General features: G+C 43.3%; 1 long non-coding RNA gene across 2 annotated transcripts; it reads right to left on the reverse strand.

The window, feature by feature from the left end:
* Positions 1-599: 599 nt before the first annotated feature.
* On the reverse strand, positions 600-14,676 carry LOC134476511 (uncharacterized). Of its 2 annotated transcripts, XR_010048228.1 has the most exons (6): positions 14,403-14,676; positions 14,126-14,294; positions 12,733-12,784; positions 5,865-5,989; positions 2,357-2,457; positions 600-1,779 (listed from the first exon to the last, which is right to left on the reverse strand). It is a non-coding gene; the product is annotated as an uncharacterized LOC134476511 (long non-coding RNA). The 2 variants fall into 2 exon arrangements; XR_010048227.1 differs by lacking the exons at positions 600-1,779; positions 2,357-2,457; positions 5,865-5,989 and adding an exon at positions 7,192-12,278 and having other exon boundaries at positions 14,403-14,673.
* Between the last annotated feature and the right edge of the window lie 9,406 nt (positions 14,677-24,082).

Genomic DNA, 24,082 nt, shown 5'->3' on the forward strand with positions numbered 1-24,082 from the left:
CATATTGCTCTTGCTTCTTCTATGTACTCGTGACTCCCCTTGTCTTCACATGTGTGTTTAACCTGCTTGCAAATGCAGTTTGACTGGTTTCTTTTTTGGATTTGTGTGTGTGTGTGAGTGTGTGTTCATATCAGTGAATCACATGGGCTGAGTGGGGTGGATCTTGGGTGTTCCCAGATATATAAGCTAGATAAAGAGCCTCCATACAGGTGGGTTAAGGAGCTAATACGGTGGCACCCAGTCCAAGCTAGCCAGCACTCTCCTCCTCCTTTTCTATAATGCCGGTTTGAAAAACAGCAGAGTTCTATTTTGAAATGAGGTGTTTGTGGGACATTTCCTCCACCTGGGGGTGCCTCAGTGATTTCCGGGTGTGCAGCAGTATGTCTGCCTGTCCTCTTGCCTGTGTCTGTTCTCCTGAATGAGGCCACACTTCCAGGCTGTCTTCCCCTGTTCCTGCAGGGCTCCTGCAGGGCAGCAGAATTTTCTCCCAGCCCGTCTCTATCCAGTCCCTGCTCTTCGTCCCCCTGGAGGACAAGATCCAAGAAGTTTTCTGCTGTTGTTTCTGTTAGAGTTTTCTAGTGTAATAAAGGAGCAGAATATAAGAAAAAGTAAAAGTGGCCTTTTTATTTAAAGGATGTGGAGAGGAGTCCACCGCCAGGGTTTGACTTTCTCCTCTGACGGGATATGGGGGTGGTGTGGGGTATATGTGACCTTAGACTGGATATGGTGCCTGGGGCAGCATTGATGACATGTGAAGACCTGATAAAAATTTTCTTTGCATGCACTGGGAAAGGAAGGAGGAAGTATTAATCAGGGAAGAAGGAGGAAATGGCCATCAGGGTAAGCATCCCCAATTTGGCCTTCCACCGTGTTGAACTACTGCCATAATGTTCTGTTTTGCCCTGTTCGAGGGCAAAACTCTTTCAGTTTCTCTCACTCCATGACCAGGACTGTTGGAGAAAATCACAAAATGAATAGAATGACCCCTTCATGGTCCCCAGTTTGGCCCGGCCCTGGGTGTCACTCCTTATTGATCAAAGAAGAAAGTGTCAACACTTGCCTCAAGATCCCCCCTTCCTCTTGTCCTCTTCATTTCACCTGGGGGTTCTGCTTCGCCTCCTGAGAAACGCAGCCCTTCAAAAGTAAGAGACTCTAGCTTTGCCCACTCCGCCCTTGTTACTTCCTTTCCTAGAGAAAGAACAGGTATCTTTGCTCCTGTTCATCCCTCGCCTTTGACCTGAATTCCATTCCCTCCCATTCCAATTTAGATCTCGTCTCATTAGTGGTCCTTACCTCCCTATATATCTGTTTTTGCTCAGCTTATCAATATGCAAAATGACTACTGGTTCCTAGAAGGATCTTTGTTAATCTAAGCACCCCCATCCTTTAAACTTCCTCCTTTGTTCTCCATTCCAGGTCCTCAGCAAGGAAACTAAGTGACATCTGATTCTAGCCCCAACTCTATTGACTGGTATTCACTGATGTGACCTCCTATGATGCGACTGTATCCTTCCACTGCATTTGGCGTTGTTCATTCCTCTTGAACATCCTCTTCCAGGAAAGCACACATGCCATGAAGGTACAGGATTCTTTTGGTCCCAAGTGATGGAAATCCATCTTTGACTGGGCTGTCAGAGCTGGAATGAATGAGCTCATGTGGGAAGTTCTTGGAAAGCAGAAATATGGATGGAGCTCAGGAGCAACTGGATAGAGACCATGGTGGCAAGATTCTGTAGACCTGCTTCTCCTTTTCTGTCATGACTTTGTTTAAATCAACCTCTGCATGTGATAAGAAATATGGTTATCAATGACTTCTGACCTCTAACATCATAGAAGACCTGAAAACTTCTTTTACTGACCCTAAGGTTAAAGTCTCAAAATGAGGCTCTGATTAGCCTATCATGAGTCAGGTACATTTTCCTGGACCAATCACTATAACTGGTTGATCACAATTAATTGTAGTCTGGAAGGTAGGGCCTATAAAAATAGTAGTTCCCAACTGAATCACCGGATTAAAAGAATTCTCTCCAAAATAATGACAGGACAGGTAGAAAAAATGTTTGTGATTGTAACCATTCCTTTTTGTTCTCTTTCTAATTCTATTTATTTACTTTTGTTTTGTCTTGTTTTTCAAAGGAAGGTCTTGCTATGTAGTTCAGGCTGGCCTTGAACTCACAGTAATCCTCCTGCTTCAGTCTCCTGAGTTCTAGGATTACGGGTATGGGCCACTATGCCTGGCCCCTTCTATTTCTTTTTATAGCCACCTCTTAAATCCTAGTATTTACCAGCTATGCCAGTTGGAATAAAATGACCTGACAATGACAGTAGATTAACACTCATATAAATATCCAGATACCTGCAGTCTCTACTTCAGGAAGTCTTCGTGATCCCAGGCCTCTTTCAGTGAACCACCACTTTTTCAGAAATGGTCTTTATCCTTGTGATTCAAGGCAGCCTCTAAATTCCAGAGGGAAAGATGCAGGAAAGGTGAAAGAAATCATAAATGTAGAACATGAATCATCTTTGATGGGAATTTTCAGGAAACTGACACTTGACATTATTTTAGCTAGAACTTGGTCATACTTGGGTGCAAGGGAGTTTGGGAAATGGAATCTTCTGGAAGGCCATGTGATCAGTTAAAGATTCTATTACTATGGGAGAAGAAAATCAAGATTATGGTAGGTAGGGCCAAGGTTTCAGTTATCATCTGCATGTTAATGACTCTGACTGCCTCTCTTTACCCTGGAGAGACCCTTGAACTTCAGATTCATTTATCCATCGACACCCAGATAGTCTTGAACTTAGCATGAATCATACTGCTCTCCCACCAAACTTTGATCAGCATTAAGCCTAGGCAACAGACCATTTCAATATTTTCTGTAAGAAGGAATGATGATATACTGAAGAGAACTGGTGTGTTAGATTTGGCCAGACCTGGGCTCAAACTAGGTTCTGTTTCCCCTTTACTATGAGGATTTAGGTGAATTGCTATATTAGTTTGTTATTTCTTTTTTTAAATTTTATTTATTTATTTATTTATTTATCTTATTTATTTTTTGAGACAGGGTCTCACTATGCAGTTCAGGCTGGCCTTGGGCTCACTTTGTAGCCCAGGCTGTTCTCGAACTTGCAACAATCCTCCTGCCTTAGCCTCCCAAGTGCTGGGATTACAGGCGTGAGCCACCACGCCCGGCTAATTTGTTATTTCTTATATCTGCACATCCCAGCAAAGCTTCATGCACTCATAAGTGGGGCTTTTGGGAGGTCATGGATGTGCGACACAAGGTGTGTGATAACTGGGTTAGTCGATTGATTGGCTTAGTGTAGTTCTGGATGTGGATAATCAGAAGACCCACCCTAGATATAGGCAGCATCATCCAATAGGCTTGTAATCTGGATGGAATAAAAAGGAAAACGGGGCTCATTACACTCTTCTGTCTGCTCTGCCATGGACTGTTTCTCCTCTGTGATACCCCTCTCCATGCTGCCTTGTCTTGAAGCCAACCAATCATAGACTAACATTGTAACTCAAATCCTGTAATCCCTTTTTTGTTCTCCTCATGACTTGAGTTGGGGGCAAAATATTGTAATCCAAATATTGTATAGTGCATCTAAACATTGTAATTCATTTTTTTGGCCCTCATGGATTGAGAACTTTGATATTTGTAATCTCATTGAAATGTTATTGGAATCCTAGCAAGTTAATTCCATCTACCACCTCCAGTGCAACCTATGGTGAGAATAAAGACACTAAGACATATTCAAATTTGTGGGCAGCCAAGGAGTCCTGAATCTGGTCCAGGTGAGGATACATAGAACAAAGGCCTCCATTCTAGCCTCACTCAGAATTTATTATCTTGTGAAGAAGGGAGTGGCTCAAGGATGAGTGGCTGTGAGGTTGGCAGGAACTGTGTGAGCAATGTGAGCTGAGCTGGCCAGGTGGAGAACAAGTACCTCTGCAGTATGCAAGCAGAAGGATATGCAGAAAGACCAATCTGCATAACTCAATTCAGGTAGTATTTAAATGATTTAGCAGGCTGTTGCTTTAGTTTCTGATATGTAAACTTTTGTGTGCTGGGAAGTCATAACCTCTTATCTTGTGGCTCGAATCAATTGATATTCTTGGAGCTATGTGGCTCTGCCATCCTGCTGTGCTCCATTATTTATAGGAAACACAATGTGAGGAAACAGAAAACTGTAGGCTGCCTTCAAGAATTACATATTAGTACCTTAGCTGGCCTTATTTGCAATGCTTAAAGCCAGTTGAAGGGAAAAGGAAATAGCATAGCCAGCTCTGTACCTATCATTATGTTGAGACAGGGTTTGGATTTACTAATGCTAAAGCAATTGTTCTGTATTCAGTGAGAGCCACCCAAGTTATCTCCTAAAGGCTGAAACCTCTACAAACTATGAACTAAAATAAACCTTTCCTCCTTTAACTTGTGAGTGTCAGGTGTTTTATCTCAGGAATGAAAAAAATAACTCAGCTATAGTTTTCTAGGGCTGCTATTGCAAAATTCTACAAAGTGATGGCTTATGCAGAAATTTCTTGTCTTCTGTTCCTAAAGGTTAGACATCAAGCTCAGGATGCCAGCAGCATTGGTTATTCCTGAGGGCTATGAGGAAGGATCTATTCCATGTCACTTTCTAGTTGGCTGGAGACTACTGGCATTCTTTTGTTTGTAGATTCATCAACCAGTCTCTGCCATCATCTATATTCAAGTATCTCCAAATGTTTGCTTTTTTTGAGGATCACCAGTCATATCGGTTTAAGCCCTATCCTAATACATCATTTATACTTGTTTACCTCTATAAAGACTCTGCCTTCATTTTGAGGTACTGAGGGTTAGGACTTGCACATGAATTATTGGGAGAACATAATTCAACCCACAAGCTATCTTCAAAAAATAATAAAATGATACCAAATAAGGATGCTGATAATGAGATCCTCATGGCAGAGTTATTGTAATGTTTAAGATATTATAAGTGAATTTTCCAGACAAAAGATTGATATTCAGTAAATGCCAGTTCCTTCTACCTAATTGGAGACTCCACTGCAATTTTGAGGCTGCTGGAGAAAATAAATGTTTCAGAAATATTACAGAAACCAAAGATGAGTCAGGTGTGGTGCTGCATGCCTGAAATCTCAGGTACTTGAGACTCTGTGGCAGAAGAATTGCAAATTCAAGGCCAGTCTGGGTAACTTAACAAGACCCTCTCTCAAAATAAGAAAAGAGGAACTGCTGATGATATAGCTCAGTGGTAGATTAGCTTGCCTAGAATGTACAAGGTCCTGGGGTTCAATGCCTAGCACTGCAAAAGCAACCACCCACCAGAGGATGAAACTATAGTGCATATTTTTTATTCTCTTGGCTTCCAGCTCTGGAAACCTTTTCCCATGTTTGGACAAATTTTACCTAATGACTTTTGGAGCAAGTAGAGCTTGTTACCTATCCTGGAAACTAAAAATAACAGCTCCCTGGTGATCACAGATGAGTCCCAGTGTGGTTTGGACACTTTCTGTACAGCCTTCAAACCTTGTGTTCTATCTCCTCTGTCTCCAGAGATTCTGAGCTACCAATATCCTTTATAAAGTTTTTTATCCTTTATAAATTTATCTTCTGCTTAAACCACATGCAGCTATGACCACTGATCTATACAAGGTCCCAAAGATGAAATTTTAGGCACCAGCGGATGCTCTAATATGGGCATGACCTAAACAGCCATCTGCATACTCAGGTGATGCTCTGCCTTACACTCAGACAGCAGAACTACTGACATCCAGTGACCTGGACCACTGGCAGGAGCAATTGCAAACACAGAAATGGGACTAATGAAGATGTGTCAGTACCAGTCACACTTACCAAAGTGACAAATGGGAGACTAATGTCGGTTTGTCCTGCAGAGCTGATGAAAGAACAATCTAGAACGCTTCTTTTTCCAAGCTTGACATGAGGTGGCGAGGCCATCCTACTGGTTCAGGAGTCACCTGATGATAATAAGGAGGGGCAGTTGCGGGTGGATGGAGTGGAAGGCAGGAAACACAGACTCCTTCAGAGGGAAAAGACTGCTCCTGCTTGTGATGTACTTCAGAGAAAAAATTTAGTATTTATATAGACTAAAACTGCTTATGAAACATCATTTCCTTCTCCATTTCTTGAGCTTTCCTAATTGATCTTGTTATTTCTTCAAATCCTTAATGACTCCACAAGGACATGGAAACATTTGTGGAACAGTTTTGAAAGTTAATGTGAATGGCAGAAACTCAGAGTCTGTGTGAGGATAAATAAAACCTTAGGACTCCAGGGAGGTCCTGTGTGGAGACACAGATTTAGAGTATCTGAACGAGACGAGGCTGTCATAGTCACAGGCTCAGGTACTTTTGTTTTTGTGGATATGTAAATGAAAGGCCAGAAAAATTAATAACCCACAGTCCGAGGGTCCACTTGGGACCTGTGCCTTATTTCTGACTAGTATTCTTCATTATATCACCCTGTCTCAGAACCAGCCAATCAATAAAACCAGCCAGCCAGTGGGAAACACACAGGAAAGTGGAGATGCTGCCTGGGCAGATGGATTCTCCATATTTGTGGGAATGGCAGGGGTCAGTGCATTTGAGATTCAGTGAGGAGTCATCCTAAGAAAGCCCTTCCAGGCCTGCTAGGTCCTCCAAAAGAGAGAGACACTCCTCATTCTAAGCTGCTTGCAAAGACCTAAATGTCTTTGCAAGCATTTGTTAAACAAATAAGACCCTAGCCTTTTGCTAGTGTAAAAACTAGGTTGTCCAGGTGTTGTCTCCTGTCTGGGTCAACACAATGCCCGGATCAGCATTCTTCTCCACTTCAGCTTCCTTAGCCATCAAGCACGATTGTTCTTGCTTTGTTCCACCCCACAGTGGGTTCCTGCCCATGGCTGATTCTCCGTCACTGTAATGACAACCCTAGTATTGGAGTTAATAGGTGCCTTTGGGTCTTACTCTCTTGTCCTATTTCCCTCCCCTCATCTCTATACTCCTGTTCTAAGGCTTGTTATCAGGCATTTCCTGCTGATAAGGGCAGGATGTATGGCTGCTTGTACCCAGGGCCCACGGCTGAGACTGCCAGGGCCCAGTGATGAGAACTACCATGTCTGTGCCAAGGGTACTACTTTCTGCAGAAACCAGGCCCAGTTTTATGTAAGTACTGATGTGTTCTCACTTTCTAGAACTCAGGCTGGACCATTTTAGACAATAGCTTTCTTGGATCCTTTGAAAGTCATGGTGGCTCCCTTGACTCTGAAACTCAGTGGATCCTCAGCCAAAGAATTTGGACCTTACAAGAACCAGCTGAAGGATCATGTTGGAGGCAGACACCTGGTTGTGCATAACTACCTTCTTGTCTTTGAATCAAATTTGGGTTGCTGCTATGGTTTATATCTGGATTTCCCCCGAAGCCTCATGCACTCATAAGAGGGCTTTTGAAGGATGATTGAATCATGGGAGCACCATAGGTAAGTATGACATTAGAAGGTGGGCCCTGGTCAGAAGAGGTGGGGTCCTGGGGTGTATCTCTCTCCCCAGCTCATCCTTTCTCTCTCTGCTTCCTCTCTGCCATGATGTGAGCCACATTGCTCCTACAAGACCTTCCCACCATGCCTTCCTGCTTTGGAAGTGGCCAACTATAAATTAAAAACATGAACCAAAATCCACTTCTCCCTTAAGTTGTGGGAATCAGGTATTGTGTCCCAGTGATAAGGAAGTGACTAACACAGTTGCTTGACTTTCTAAAGCAGACTCAACTTCCATTCATTGGGGTGATTTTCAGCAAACAGCTGAGCCACTCTGGGTCTTATTTTCTGTGAAATGGAAATACTTATCTCAATGGGTGGTTGTGAAACTTAAATGAGATCAAGTATCCTATGTGCTAGGCATGGGATAAAAATTCAGGGAATATGGTAAATTACTCCTAGGAAACTCCTCAGCCTCAACCAGCTCTTTAAGCACAGTTTCCTATGATTACCTGTTATTATTTTTAACAGTTTTGTTTCCATTCATTGAGCTCTTTCTGTGTGCCAGGAACCGTGCTGAGTATCTGGCATTTATTGTCTCATTGATTACTCACAATAGCTCTGTAAAGTAAAATAGAAAGCGCTGGTTTTTAAGACAAATGGACTGAGATTAAGTGGACTTGTCCAAGGCCACCCATCTCCTAGGTGGTAGGATCAGTCAGAACCCAGAATGAAGTAGCTCCAAGATTTGTGACCTCAACTGCTCTCATATACTCTGCTGTCACCTCCAGGTGACAACACCTTCATCTCCAGCTCATCCTTCGCTGCAAGTTTTTTTATTTGGTGGTGGTGGTGGGGAGATGGTGGTTATGTGTGCTGTGTGCTTGAACTATTACTGAAGAGAATTCTGTACACTGAGGTCAATGAGGAGTCTCCGCAGATTGTTCTCCGGCTCTCTGCAGTGTTTCGCTGTCTGTGCAGATGTGCTGGATTCCAGGTGCCCCTTTCCTTTCCTGACCTAAGCCAAGACAAGCACATTACCTGGAAGGAAAGCTGTTTGTTCTTCATCAATCTCTCCCCGCACTGGCCTTGGCCTTTGGTTTCCGCAGCAGAAGTGTAAGGAGAGGGGGTGGAGATCTCAGCCTCTCCATGTTTAAAGTATTTTTAAAAAGGTGTAATCAGAATGTTGTTTTGTTTTTAAAAATTGTCATAATTTGCTTTGTCTTTTTTGTGGTTTTTTTGAGACAGAGTCTCACTATGCAATTCAGGCTTCCCTTGAGCTCACTTTGTAGCGCAAGCTGGTCTTGAACTTGCAACGATCCTCCTGCCTCAGCCTCCTGAGTGCTGGGATTACAGGAGGGCACTGCTACGTCTGGCCTTGCTTTGTCTTTTTTATTTACTTGTTTTGTTTTGTGTGTGCACATGCTAGGTAAGTGCTCCAGCACTGAGTTGCATTCTTGGTCCTGGTGTGTGTGTGTTTGATAATATTTTGTTTTAATGCAATCACAAACTTAAAGAAAAGTTGCAAGAATAGTGTGACACAGCCTCTTCACTCAGGGTTATCAATTGTTCACATTTGGTTCCATGTGTTTTCTTTCACTCAATTGCTCTTCCTGCACTTTTTCTAAACCACTGAAAAGTCCTTTCATGATGTCAGACCCCCTCACTCCCTAATACTCCAATGTCAGAACTATCATACAACCATATAACCACAGCAGCTATCAAAACCAAGAAATGTTACATTTGACACTAGACTATTACCTAATTTATGGTTAATATTCAAAATTCTTTCCTGTTGTCACACTAATGTCCTTTGTAGATATCTTTCCAGGTCCAACATCCATTTCAGGACTACAAACCGCCTTGCTTTGTGTTTCTTTGTTCTTGTTTTTTCCGGTACTGGGGATCAAACTCAGGACCTCATGCTTGTCAGCAGGCGCTTATGCTGTTGTGCTAAATCTCTGGCCCTTGTTTTGTTTTTTGAGGTGCTGGGAATTGAATGCATACGGTTGCAAACTCTCTACTGCTGAGTTATACTTGCAGTCCTACACACTGTTTTAAATGATCATTTCACTTTAAATTCCTTTAATCCTCAGTCTTTCGTTGTATTTTTTGCCTTGACATTTTGTTTTTGCTTTCATTTCTGTGTTTTGTGGTAAAGATTAAATCCAGCGGCACTCTCCCACTGAGCTAACATTTCATTTATTTTCATTTGGAGACGGGGCCTCCCTAAGTGGCCCAGGTGGGCCCCAAACTTCCGTCCTTTTGTCTCAGCCTCCCAAGTAGCTGGGATTACAGGCATACACCACCATGCTCAGCATAACCAGTGTTTAATCTGAAGAAATTTAAAGATGAACCCGAGGAGGTACTGCATCTCAAGAAGTTGAGCACCTCTGGGTTCAACTGTCAGTACTGGAAAACCCCATCCAGTTATGTGGTACGGTGAGCCTAACCTGGGCTTGTCTGGTATTTCCTCACGATCAGGGTCAGGTTCCACATTCTGGGCAGAAACACTACTGAGGCCATCCCCGTGTCCTTCTCAGTGCATTGTCTCCACGTGGCACATAATGTCAGTTTGTTCCAGGAGTGGGGATGCTAGCTTTGGTTACTTAGTTTTTCTCTGCTATAAAGTTATTATTTTTCCTTTGTAATTAATAAATAATTTTGTTAGCTTTTTTAAAAAATCCATTTTATTCAAAGATAAAAGAAAGAAAAAAGAGGAAGAAGAAAAATTACAACAAAATTTCAAAACACATCAGTGGGGCAACAGTGGTACAGACACTGCATACTGCCATTCCCAAATCATTCACCCAGAGCACAAAAGGCGTCCGCATTCAACAGTCTCAACAATCCTATATGCTAGCCTTTTGTTCATCTATTTGTTTGAGACAGGGTCTTGCTAGGTAGTTCAGGCTGGTCTTAAATTCACAGGGATATTCCTGCCTCAGCCTCACAGTGCTGGGATTATAAGCATGCACCACCACATCTAGCTTCTAGATTCTTTCTTTCTCCATCTTTTTTTTTTTTGGTACCAGGAATTGAACTCATGACCTTGCCCTTGTCAGGCAGGCGCTTATGCCATTAAGCTAAATCCCCATTTTTTTTTTCTTTGCCAAAAATGTCCACAGTGGCCTAAAGTGGGAAGTTGGGAACTCTGCTGTTTCTAAAAGATTTCCTGTTTCTTCAGTTTACTCTTTCTGACCACCACCATTTTTGTTTTCGTTTTGGGAGTGCTGGGGATGGAGTCCAGGGCCTCACACACAGGCAAGTGCTCTGTCACCAAGCCACATCTCTGGTCCTCCCATTATTTTGTCCGAGGTATAATTAGCAAACATTTCATGTATATACAAACGTTTAACAAGGTTTTTGGGGGAGTCTGTGGAGAATGAACTCAGAGGCTTGCACATGCTATGCAAGTGCTCTACCACTCTGCTACATCCCCAGCCCAGCATAGGAAACGTTTGCATATGTATGTGCCTATAATCACCACCCAGACCAAGATAGATGATGTTTCCCACTTTCTGAGTTCCTTTTTCCTTCCCAGTTAATTCTCTTTCTATGAAGGCAACCATCATTTTGACTTCTGAATGTTTTGCCTGATCTTGAATTTTATATAACCAAATTATCTAGGTTTTCATGCCTGGCTTTTTCCACTCAGCATTATCTCTGTGGGATTCATCTATATGTTGCATGTAGCAGCTGTGTGTTCTTTTTAATTGATGTTTAATGTTCCATCATAGAAATATGTCATAATTTCTTTATCTGTTATACTAGTCAGGTGTTGGTAACTTTTGGTGTTTTACTGATTGGGAATGAGTGTGTAAACACTAACTTACATGGTGTGTTGGGTTTTCTGTATCATCCTTTTTTCTGGATGGGTGGCTTTTCCTCTTACCATTACCACATACTCATTTGCCCTTGATTTCTCATGAAATTCTCTTGGCTGCGGTCTGACTGCCCTTGCTGCCGAAGTGGTTCCTGCTTAGCCCATCAGTGACCTTCCTCTGGTCAAACCTAAGAGCCCCTTGGATTCCTCTCCATACGACCTACTTGCAGCGTTTGAGGACACTGACTACTTTCCTGAGTGCAGCACCCTAACTTTCTGCGGGGTGTCCTCCTCCCTGTCTTCTGGCATTTCTTCATTCGGCCCCAGAAGTGCTGGTGTCCTCAGGGTCTTGAGGCACAGGGAAACTAATTTCCTCATCCTTCATTAGTGGTCTCAAAACACAAGACCGACCTGGTTTTCTGGTCCCACAGTGTTTAGCTAATGTTTGATCTGAAGATCTGCCGCTCTCTGTTTAGGTGGTGCATCATCTTCAGTGCTCACTGCAGTTGCCACCACCGTATGATTTTGTCTGTGCTACTTTGTCCATCTGAATTATCTCCCTGCCCTGGATGGTACCTGAGCTTGCAACTCCCCGTCTACTGTTTCCCTCCAGGGATGGCGTTTTCTCCCAGTCTCAGCTGTGCCTCACTGATTGTTTCCATGTCTAATTCTTTGGTCTCCTCCCTACGTTGATGCTGATGTTTTTAACCCTTTGCTGGACATCCACCTTTGAATGTCCATGGCTTGTTGTCCAGCACATCCACACTAGCTTGTTCCTCTCCCAGCACGCTGCCCCTTTGTGGTGCTCACTGTACTGGTAAACGGCATCCCCCAGCCTCTACTCCAAGGTTTCACATCAGCTTTGCCTCCCTCTTTCCCTCACTTCCGTCTCATCCAGGGCTGACGATGTAGTTCAGGGGTACAGCTTTTGCATAGCCTGTATGAGACTTGGGTTCGATCCCCCACACTGCCATGAAAAATAAAATAAAATAATCAAGTGCAAGCATCAATTTTCCCCTAAATGTTTCCCCGATCATTCTCCTGGACCATTGCAGTACCCTCTGTGGCGCTGGTCTCGGCTCCTGGGCCTTGCCACGGCAGCCACCTGTTTGCCACATCTCTGCCAAAGTGCATTACTTTAACTCAATTCTTTTTTCCTCTCCTCTATTCTTTATTCCACAAAGATTTACTAAGTGCCTGCTGTGTATTGGACAATGTTCGAGATGCTGGGTTCAGAATTGAAGGCATAAAATCAGCAAACAAAAACAGGTCTGTGAGAGCTTAGTTCACCATAAGTACTGAAGAATGGTGGGTAGGGATGAAGTTGCTTGAAGTTGGGTGGCCATGGAAGACTTCTTGGGGGAGGTGTGTGTGTGTGTTTTTAATTTGGCTCGTGAATAACCGTGACAAAAGGGACTCACCTGGAGATTCCAGTGTGGAGCTCTTCAGGTACAGGGAAGCTGGAGCAGAGGCCTGAAAAGACAGGAACTCAGATGTCTCTGGGCAGGCAAGGTGGCCACTGTACTGGAGCAGAGTGAGTGGAGGGAGGAGAGCAGGGGCCACTTCCAGTAGATTGTACAGGGCTGCAGTCCATCGTAAGAGGCTTGCGTTCCCCCTCTGTGTGTCATGGGAGCTCTGGACAGTTCAGCAGGGTTGAGATCTGCTCTAATTAATTTATCAAAGGCCACTCAGACTTCGAAGACAGAACCAACAATTGAATGGCAGGAAGAAAGGCTGGGAGGGGTTTTAAATCACCACTCATTCCAGCACTGGGGAGGATGAGGCAGAGGATCACTGTGGGTTCAAGGCCAGTCTGGGCTATACAGTCCAAGGCCAACCTGAGCTATGTATCGAGACCTGGATCAAAACTCAATCAGTCAATCAATCAATCAATCAATCAAAGCATAGTTGAAGTCAAACTTTCAACTGCATCTAGTTTATTGAAAGCACCAATGGAGATGTAGCAAAGTGGCGGACAGTAGAAAAGCAACCAATGCAAAATGCATTATCAAGTGCGTTACCTTGATATAGGGGAAAGAAATTCCCAACCTACTAGTTGTCTGGTACGAGTTTGTGTCTTCTAAAACAGGAGAATGAATTTTAGGAATAAGGGAAGTTAAGAGCAGAATGTATTTATAGAGCAAAACCACAAAGTGAGGCAGGTCACAAAGTGGATTGGTGATTTTGGTTTCCTCAGGGTGATAGAGACCCACTTAGACTATCAATCCCTGGTGTTTATCCTTAGGATGTGGGTGCAGTTCTTTGACTTTTTGTCTTGAGGCCTGGCTCACAGCGGGAGATGTTTGTCTCCCCGACAGCTGGTCTTCTGCACTGGTTTCTTTGAGGGTCCAGCCCTATCTGACTGCCAGTAATATTCTTATCTAACTCAGCTGCCTGTAACAGCTTCTATGTTCCACTGCAGCCTAATTTTCCTGGGGAAACTCTGGAAGCCAGTATGACCTTGTCCTGCAGAGCAGGAAGGCAGGGTACCTATACCTCCACCTTCAGTCACTGGCTGAAGGATGCTGAGGGATATCCATTCTCCAGTGCCTTGCTGTGTGGACAGAGCTGGGCTGCACCACCAGAGAAAGCACTTTGGCAGAGATGTGGCAAACAGGTGGCTGCCGTGGCACGGCCCAGGAGCCGAGACCAGCACCACAGAGGGTACTGCAATGGTCCAGGATGGGGACCCGTGCCTGGGTGCATGGGGGACAGATGGTGCAGAAGCTTGTGAGGCATGAGGTGTCAACAGGTAATCCTGCCAAAAGGAACCTGGAGAGGGACAACAAGGCCTCTTGTCCCCGTAGCACTTACCCGAGAGCCCTCCCCTTGAAAATTCCTCTCAATTCCTCGAAATGACTGAGGGATGGGATCGGAGTGTCTTGCAGGCATCTGTGGCACTGAAGGGGTCATCAGGGAAGGAAGCTGGAGAAACGTGCAGGGTTACAAGTCACACGGTCCATTCTTTTCTCCATCCAGAGCCCTGAGGAAACACAGTTGCCTGTCAAGTCAGTTTTTCTCTTGAGTATCCCATGCTCAGACCACGCCCCTCCCGCCCAGTTTAAATTCTTGAGCAGCGAGTCCAATTTACCTCCACAACCTCTGACCTTAGTTCGGTCCTTGGACTCAAAAGCACATCTCGGGCTCTGCACGCCCTCTTTCTCTCTCATCTGACCCAGTCGTGACCTCCTGCGGGCACACTGTGCTGTCTGCCTCCTCTTGCCAGCCTGGCATAACTCCCAGAAAAGCTGCCCTTGGCTTGTCCTATTTTGTTTCTCTCCCTAATTTGATGCTGACATTGACAGATAAAGACAAGGGAGACAGCCAAACCCCAGGGCATAACCGGTAGGTATCATTCAAATACCAGTGAGCTAATCCTCTGGGTCCAGGGTCATGCCTGTCTACAATGTGAATCCCCACTTGATATGAAGTGGAGAATAGCTTTTGAGATTTTTGTGCAGAGGAGCTGTTTGCCCAAACAGAAAACTACAATATCTAGGCCAGGGGCTCCTAGAGTCTGCTTTCTGTGGAAGAGAGAGAGAAAAATAACAGAAATATTGGAGAGGAGCAAGGGGAGAGAGAGAGAGAGAGAGAGAGAGAGAGAGAGAGAGAGAGAGAGAGAGAGAGAGAATGTTAAGCACCAGCAAGAGAAGGTTTTTAGACTTCACGGTTTTTTCCCCAGGCATGGCCCCTGGCTTGTGTAGGGTTTCTGACTGCCAGGCAAGAAGAACCTGGGAATACTACCTGACATTTATGTGTTACAGTTGTCTTCAAATAAAACAAGCCTCAGTTCAAACACCTTGGCCTTTGATTTTTAAACATCTTATATGGCGGTTAATTTTACTAAATGCTAAATTTCTGGTATACTTTTTTTTACTGGGGGGCTGGGACAGCGTCAGCGCTGGGGCTCAACCCAGGGCCTTGCTTCTGCTTGCTGTGCTAGAACTTGAGTCCTTGATTTCAAGTACATTCACTTTTTTGTTTGTAAGTTTTTTCGAGACAGGATCTTGCTGGGCTGTCCAGGCTGATCTTGACCAAGCACACTCTTGAAGAGGAAAAAGATACCTCAGTAAGAGGGTATTTCAGTTAACTGCAAATTGGTAAGGGAACTGCTGGGACGCCCTTGAGCTTGTGCACACAGGGAACCTCCCCGGGAGTCCTGGGCTTGACCAGTGTCCAGCAACTTCCGGCTTGGCTGTTGCACGTGACAGTGACGACTGGGCTTGGGAGAGCACCTAGAGTCTCAGGGCTTCCTTTTATTCCCATCTCTTCCCTAACAAGCATTTATCTAAATGCAAATGTGAATGCCAACTTTTTGATTAGGGTATTATATAGTCATCCGCTCCCGGAAAACCGCGTTCACAGGCGATTTTACTTCTGATTCCATGTTTCTTTGTTTGGAAAGTTTGCTGACTGCCTGCTGCTGCCAGTGGAAGTGGGCAGGAGGAATCACGCTGTTTGTGTGGGGAGAGGCCTCCGCCAAGTGTTCTTAGATGGGGAGGTGTTGGCTTTTTATCATCCTGGGGAAACAGTGGGAGTGGAGGGTGGAGGGTGATGGGAGTGTGATATTCTATCCTAAAATATTTTTCTAAAATATGCTGACAGTTAAATCTGGCTGTGTTTGTGGGACGGGGTGGAATTTTCCTTAAAGCAGCAAGGCAGGATGCACTTTATCTTAAGGGCTTAACCGTGGTTGGTCTTCATAAGGCACCCTACTGCCTTTGCATGCCCTGGAGACCACTCAGCTGCAGTCTGACTCGGAGGGGCTGAGTGCGCACTCTGGGTGACCACGTGCTTGTTGTGTGTCTTGAGTAACTTATGTAATGTCTCTGGACCTCTGGTTCCCTCATCTGAATATTATTACCTACTTTTTAGGATTGTTGGAGGATTTTATCAATATTTGCAGAGCGTTTAGAAGAGAGGCTGGTGCACAGAGCATGGTGCATGCTGGTGCAGGGATGATTTTACCCTTTTTTTTTTTTTTTTTTTTTTTTGGCCTCAGCTAATAAAATTACCATCTACTGAGTTCCTACCAGATGTCTGGCAATGTGCTAAGTACCTCAGACACATTTATCGTGTTTAATTCTGAAGGATGCAAAGTGATGTTATGATCCCTCTGATGGTTAGTTTTGTCAGCTAATAAGCCTGTAGTGCCTAGTTATTTAATCAAACATGCATGTAGGTATTGTGAAAGCATTTTATAGATATAGTAACTATCTACAATTAATTGCCTTTAAATGAAAGTTTTCAGACTTACCGGCCTCTACAATTGTATGAGTTAATTCTTTAAAATAAATGTCTTAAAGTATACATGTGGATGCATATATATGTGTGTGCTCATGTGTACGTATACACGAGGAAACATGAGCAGATGGATTACACAGGTCTTGCAGCAGAATGTGGCAGGATCTGAATCCAGATCCTTCTCCCTGAAAAGCTTAATTTCCATAAACGATTTTATCTCTCTGATCATAACGTTCCAGTTGCAGCCGAAGAGACCTGGCATTTTAGCTTGTTAATGGAGTATATAATATTTTCTTATCTTCAAGAAAGAACTGCCAAAGTATGACTCCCTGACCATGTGGGCTGCTCTATATTTTGGTGGCATTTGCAGGGAAGACGAGTGGAGAGCAAGGAAGACAGGAAAGGGAGGACTAAAATCTTGTATTAGAGGTCTCAGTTGCAAGCAACAGAAACAGCCCAAGTTATGCACAAAGGAAAAGATCTGGAAAATATCACGAAAACAAGGCAGCTCCCAGGAAGATGTGCTCCCATGGGCTTCCTATGTCTGTACCCAGACTATGAGGAGGGGTACCAGAACTTACTGCCCACAGACAAGGAGGAGTGCTTTATTTTCCAAAAGGAAATTGGGGTACTTTGAGGAAGGGAAATGGATAGTGGGTGGCCAAAAATGAAAAAGTGCTGTAGATAGCAGCGAAAGCTTCTTAGATTGGATCTCTTTTTGCAAAATAATTCAGCATACATCTGTCGCCAGTACCCGGAAATGGCTTGGAGGTGATATCTCAATTTAAGAATTTTGTCTATAGAAAGGCTCTTTTTATAGAAATGTTTCTGTGTAAAATACAAATAGCAATAATGATAACCATGAATTTCCATCAAATACTGTGTGCTGGACGCCATTCTAGGTCCATTACTTGCTAGATCTCATCTTTACAGCTCAGTGAGGCAGGTGCAATTATTATTATTTTTCATATAAAGAAGGACAGGGAGCTTAACTAATTTGCCCACATGGTCAACAAATGGCAAGTAGCACACAATAACGTCCTGTTAAGATTCTAATTCCGGAGTAGTATTAAATAGCTCGGAAGCCTGTCAGATAATCACAAACAGCACATGTCCTCAAAGCAAGGCTTCCTCCTAGCTGGAGAACTCACAAGCTCTGAGGCTTGCTTGGTACAGATTCTGCCTTGATGTCTGATCAGAGATATTCCATTCCCTTTTCCTAATGGCTGTCAATCAGTGCCCCGCTGTTTCCCTTGAGGCTGGACCCAGCAGGGATGTCGTCAACACTGAGGAGTAGCGTTGAGAACAAAGCCTGACCCTGGCTGTTTGTTTTTCCCTGGTGAGATCGCCCATCCCTCAACACAGTCTGGAATGAGCTCGGTTGTCGCTCAGAGCTGAATGAATTCAAGTCATTATTCTTTTCTACGCCTCCTGATACACCCGAACAAATGGAAATGGGAAATGAGTTCTGTAATGGATTAAGAACTGGTGGTCAACTTAATGCCAGCTGGATTACATCAGCATGGTGCTGAGCAAAGATGCTCCACCTGAGGAAAGTTGCCAGCATAAATAGGTGGAGGAGAAGAAAGACATTAAAGCGTTAAGGTGTTAATGCACTGAGGCATTGTGGGTTCTAGGAGTTGCTGTTTGAGACATTGGTTCTCCTCCAGAAGCTTTGGTCCTGATGGAAGGCCTGGCCTTCCATGAATGTGTCTTCATCCAGCATTGTAATGTTTTCTCATCTTCTGCACCAGCTTCTTTGAGTGTCTAGCCCTGTCTGGCTGCCTATAATATTTCTACCTGCCTTAGCTGTCTATAGTAAGTGCACAGCTCATTTTGAATTCATCTCTTTCCACGCTCATAAGCCCCACAGGGTTAGTGCCTATCATATTGGAGACCACAGTTTTAGACTCTGCAACTCTTTCAGAGACTTCATTCCTCAAGCAGGAGGACTTGTGAGATGCCTGCAGGGTCTGTGACCTCCTGGAGTTTATATTCCAGAGAAGGGAACATACAACAAGCAACCAAGCAAACAAATAAACAAGATAACATTCTAAGTGGTGATGAGCAACCACACAGAAAATAAATCACGTGACAGAGAGTGGCTGGGCAGGGGTGCTGTGTGAGAAGGAGACATTTGAGCCAGAACTTCAAGGACAAAAGGAACCAGCCAAGTGAAGAGAGGATCAGAACTTCCCCTGAAGCCGGGGAGCAGTTGGCCTGGGAACTGTATGTCTCAGCTGAGGGTCCAGGTGTCTTGTTGGATGCTGCATTTTGTCCTAAGCATGAAGAAAAGCCACTAGGGATGGTGGCACACGCATGAGCCCAGCACTCAGGAGGCTGAGGCAGGAGAGTCACAAGTTCAAGTCTAACCTGAGCACTTTAGTAACTTAGAAGCAGTCTAAAAATAAAAAAATACAAAGACTGAAGAATGTGGCTCATTACAAAGGCCCTGGGTTCCATTCTCACTACTATAAAATAAGCAAAATAAATAAATATTCTTAAAAAGGTAAAAAAAACCCAATTAAAACTAAAATGTGTGCATATATACATATACATATACATATACATATACATGTACATATACATATACACATACACATATACATATGTTTGATAGAAATAAAGGCAAATAGCCTTGGGCCGGAGACTGAGAGGGAAATTAAACAGCAAGAAATGAGTGGATTCCATGGCTGCCTGGAGATGGGAGTGGGATTGGAGGAAGGGTCTAGGAGCAAACTTTGTGGATAAGTTTTGACAATATCATGCCTGTGCTGGTACAGGGGGTAGGGACAAAACCCAGGCTCACTTAACAAGGGAGCTTGGAAATTGGACTTAGGCAATCATTTCACAAATGCAAGGCACTGAAAGAGGTCTCATATTCCAAAAAGAAATAACCTCGAATAACTTCCCTTACCAACTTGGGAGGAAACAGGAAGCCTTGTGGAAAACAAATCTGGGATCAGGGATGTAGCTCAGCAGTGCAGTACCTGCCTGGAAAGCACAAGTTTGATTCCTGGTACTCACTCCCCCCACCACGAAAACAAAGCAAAAACAAATCCCGAGCTGTGTGCAGTGGAATTTTCAAGCCAAGAAGGCAAAGCCATCCCAGACAGATGGGTTAGAATGATCCAGCACTAGGAGGAAAACTAGTTAGGGGGCTCTGGCAAAATTCTGGAACTTTCGTGCATCTGTGAATCACTTGGGGGTCTTGTTATAATGCAGATTCGGATTCCCTACTTCTAGGTTTGGGACAGGATCTGAGACTAAATTTCTAACAGGCTCCTAGGGGGTGCAGATGCCACCGAAATCCAGCTCACTCTAGATAGCAAAGTTGTAAGTGACAGATACAGGCAGCTTAGATTACATTGGTGGTGGGACAGAGAGTAGAGGGTGGATTCAGAGACAGCTTGGGGACAGAACTGACACACCTCACTGAAAGAGAGCTTCGGACATAAGGTGAAAGGCGCATCAAGGACAGATCTTGGGCTGCTGGTTTGGATAACTGGGAGATGGTGCATCATTTGTTGGCATAGGGGAGACCAGGGCGGGAACAAGCTTTAGATTTGGAGGGGAAGGGGTCATACAAGACTCAAGCTTTGTCTACTTGCCACTCAAAAGCCAATACTCAAGACAGTTGGTAGGAAGGAGACCAGGTTGATTTAAGGGGTGGCACCCTGAGGAGACAAAGTGAGGGAAAGCTATCATACCTAAAACAAAACAAAAATGACACGACCATCCTAGGGTTCTATAAATCTAAGAAAGATTATTTAGCAGTTAACAACTTAGTCCTTTAGGTGCAGCTTTTCAGTATAACTTACAATGCCAGGCAAAGGGACAACTCCCAAAGGAGTGTGTGTGTGTGTGTGTGTGTGTGTGTGTGTGTGTGTGAAAAACTCATGGAAGGCCACGCAAACACTGTGCCTTCTCCTATTTCTATGTAAACATGTTATAGGAGGTATCTGGACACAGATGATCTATTTCCCCACTTTGAGGTACTGGCAACAATCTTTGCTCTATAAGCTCGACCTGGAAAGATTTACAGTCTGGCAAGATTTAGCCAGTTTTGTAAATGAGGTCCAGAAATGACCAGCAAACTCCTTCCGTCTCTCACACATTCAACCTGCATCTCCTTTGATTAGCACCAGTGATGATCATAACACTTAAGTTAGTAGACTTTAAACTGCGTCTGCTGGAGTCTTCCAAACTCTTCAGCAGGCAGTGAATGAGTGGTGCATTCATGTATTATGGTTTCTAATAAGCGATATAATGTGCACAGTTATGGGTATTGTTTTGGACAAATACGTATTTTATAAAGAAAAAGAAATGATCATTGTGCCAAACACTCTGCTAGGTACTTTTCGATGTTTTCTTAACAGTAATAGCAACAAGCCTTCTGGACCAGCTTGGCCATTTCTGTTTTTAGACAGGAAAACTAGGCTCAGAGAGTAAGCAAACAGAAGGCTGAGGGTTGAGTCCCTGCACCCTTAGCCCAAAGTGCAAATTCTCTACATTGCTCTGCGCTCCTCAGTCCAGGCTCTGTACCAGATGCTAAGCAAGATATGCAGAATTTCATAAAACATCACTCCAGGCCCCTGAGGATTTAACCTAAGTGGAGAGGGAAGACAACTATGCAAATATACTTGATCTGTGACCTTACATGGCTTCAGCGCTGCTGGGGTGCTGCTAACGTACATGTCTTTGCAGATATTCTTCTAGAGTCATGGTCAGGAGTCTTTGTAGAGGGCTCCACAGAAAGCGAGTCTTAAAGCTGTGCATGCAAGCAGGGTTTGGACTCAGAGAGAAAAGAGAATCTTCCAGGGTGCAGTGTAGGTAATATGGTTAACGCAAGTCAAGAAATGAGGCAGCCTCTGCTAAGGTTTCTTTTCTTTCTTTCTTTTTTTTTTTTTTTTGTCTTTTTCATTTTTTATCGGTACCAGGGATCGAACTCATGACTGCCTGCTTGCAAGGCAGGTACTTATGCCGCTGAGCTAAATCCCCAGCCCCTGCTAAGGTTTCTTTGCTCCATTCTCTTCTATCTCCCACGGTCACCACTACAATTCAAACTGAGTTTTCCAAACCTGGGTTAAATGTGTGACACCTCTGGGAGGAAGCAGGGTTCCTCTTCTCCTCTGCACTCTCTGGTTTATGAAGTTAGTTGGTTTGTACCCTTATCTCTATGCTGGTTGACACAGATGCTTGACACAGAGTCAATGTATCAGGTATTTAAAAGAAAAAGCCGGTACTTCTTCCACATAAATGTAAATAAAAGCAACCCAAAGTGATAAGGAGAAAGTCAAGTTCCTGCTAGCCAGCTGCGCAGCAAACCATAGTAAACTGCCTTCAGTTGAAGGGGCTCACACTCACATCTCTGTTGGATCCAGGAGGAAGCTGGAGGAGGAAAAGGAAGACAGGTCTCCCTTTTAAAGATACATGTGGAAGATGCTCTATCACATCTATGAGCATCCCATTATCAAAACCTAGTTGTATGCCCATGTTAAACTGTAAGGGAGACTAGAAAAGGTAGATTTTTATCTAGTCTAAGGCTAATATTTCTAGTAAGAGGAAGAGAGCACACATGTGAGAATGTGGGTGGGGAAGAGACAAAATAGTATCTGCCACACTTTTACATGGCACTGATTGATTGATTGATTGATGATGGATGGTAGTACTGCAGAATAAACCCAGAGCCTCGTGCATTTTAGGCAAGCAAGACCTGTGCTGCCGAGCTCCATCACCTGACTTTTTGGTTTTTTCTTTTTAAGACAATAGTCCAGGCTGCCCTGGAACTCACCATATGGCCTAGGCTGGTCTCCAACTTGTGATCGTACTGCCTGAGTTCTTAAGTGCTGGAATTGAGGGTATACCTGAGTCCAGCCCCATTTAAAATAAATTGAGACAAGATCTTGCTAAATGGCCAAGTCTGGTCTTGGCCTTGCAATCTTCTTGTTTCAGCCTCCTCAACAGCCTGGATTACAGGCATGCATTACCACACCTGGGTTTGTATGGTACTTATTAAGAATACTTTTTTTTTTTTTTTTTGGTAGTAGAGTTTTACTGTGTAGTGCAGGCTGGCTTTGAACTCATTTATGTAACCCAGGGTGGCCTCAGACTCACAGTGATCCTCCTGCCTCAGCCTCCTGCGTGCTGGAATTATAGGTATGTGCAATCATGACTGGCTTTGTTAAGGATACTTTTAACTTAGCTTTCTCATTTACAAAATAAGAATACTAATAATATTCACCTTATGGGTTGGTTGTGAGTACCAAATGAGATGACATTTGCGATAATACCTACCACAGTGACTGGAATTTTAAAATACTGTCAATAATTATGTGTCCTTTTTGTCTTTTCCTATGCTGCCTTTGTAGATGCCTGGACAGTTTGATGTGATTTTTTTTTACCTATTTTTTCTTTCTAGTGGACATTTATTATTGAATTACAGTTGTCCTCTATATCCCCAGGTTCTATATCCTTGGATTCAGCTGACTGTATTAAAAACAATCAGAAATAAATTATATCTGTACTAAACATGAACATACATTTTTCTTTTATTTTTGTCTTTTTAGAAAAATTTTATTTTGAAAAGAACAAAACCAAATGAGAAAGAAAACAAAATGGAGTCATTCAAAACAAAAGGATGGACATAGCACATGATTAAAACCACAATACAAGGTGATCTACAATAGTTACTATGATGTCTCTTGTTATCTTCAACAGAATTGTCTATCTAATCAGGCATAGTAAAATTGAACATAGCAGCACAGAACACTATCAATAAAAACAAAACATAGGAGACATTATAGGACTTCAAAAGAAGATAATAGTCAAATCAGCATAGGTATCATAGTGAATCTTGTCATCTTCAGAGTAGTTGCCTGTACTCTCAGACTTGATACTATCAAACGTAACAGATTTGAATAAAATCAGTCAAGACAAGACAGCGATCTAACAAATCAAATTCAAGATCAGTTGCAATAAGATAGTGTAAGTAATACAGCGCTTCAGATTAATAGGAAATTAAGGATGATTACCATAGTATATCCTGCTATTTTTGGGATAGCTATCTGTGCACTCAAATCTAGTACAAGTAGACAGACTGGAATAGAATATAATCAAACTAAGCAGAGAGATGAGAACAATGTGGGTTTTAAATCATGATACACTATTGACAATGTCCTCTGCCTTCCCTTTTTAGACAATTCCTCCCCTTTCACTTTCAAAGGGAAAGTACATATTTTGGATCCCACTAACTCCTTTAGTTTTTAGATTAGGGAGGCAGCCCACTATTCATCTAAGTGATTTTGAACGTTTTTACCCCTGAGCATGATCTCAAGTTGTACCCATTTACCTACAAAAGCCACCAGGTTCTCCTTCTTTATAGCTGACTAGTTCTCCACTGCACAAAAGTGTCATGTCTTTCCAACTGATCTGCAGCTGCTGGAGGAGCTACCCCTATTTCTCTCTGGTTCCCTGTCACATAGAGCATTATTTTCTAATCTTTGACTTTCAGTTCATAAACTTTCT

The sequence above is a fragment of the Cavia porcellus genome, unplaced genomic scaffold (assembly GCF_034190915.1).
Source record: "Cavia porcellus strain 051 isolate PalLab524CR breed Dunkin Hartley unplaced genomic scaffold, mCavPor4.1 scaffold_6, whole genome shotgun sequence".
NCBI classification, from domain to species: domain Eukaryota; kingdom Metazoa; phylum Chordata; class Mammalia; order Rodentia; family Caviidae; genus Cavia; species Cavia porcellus.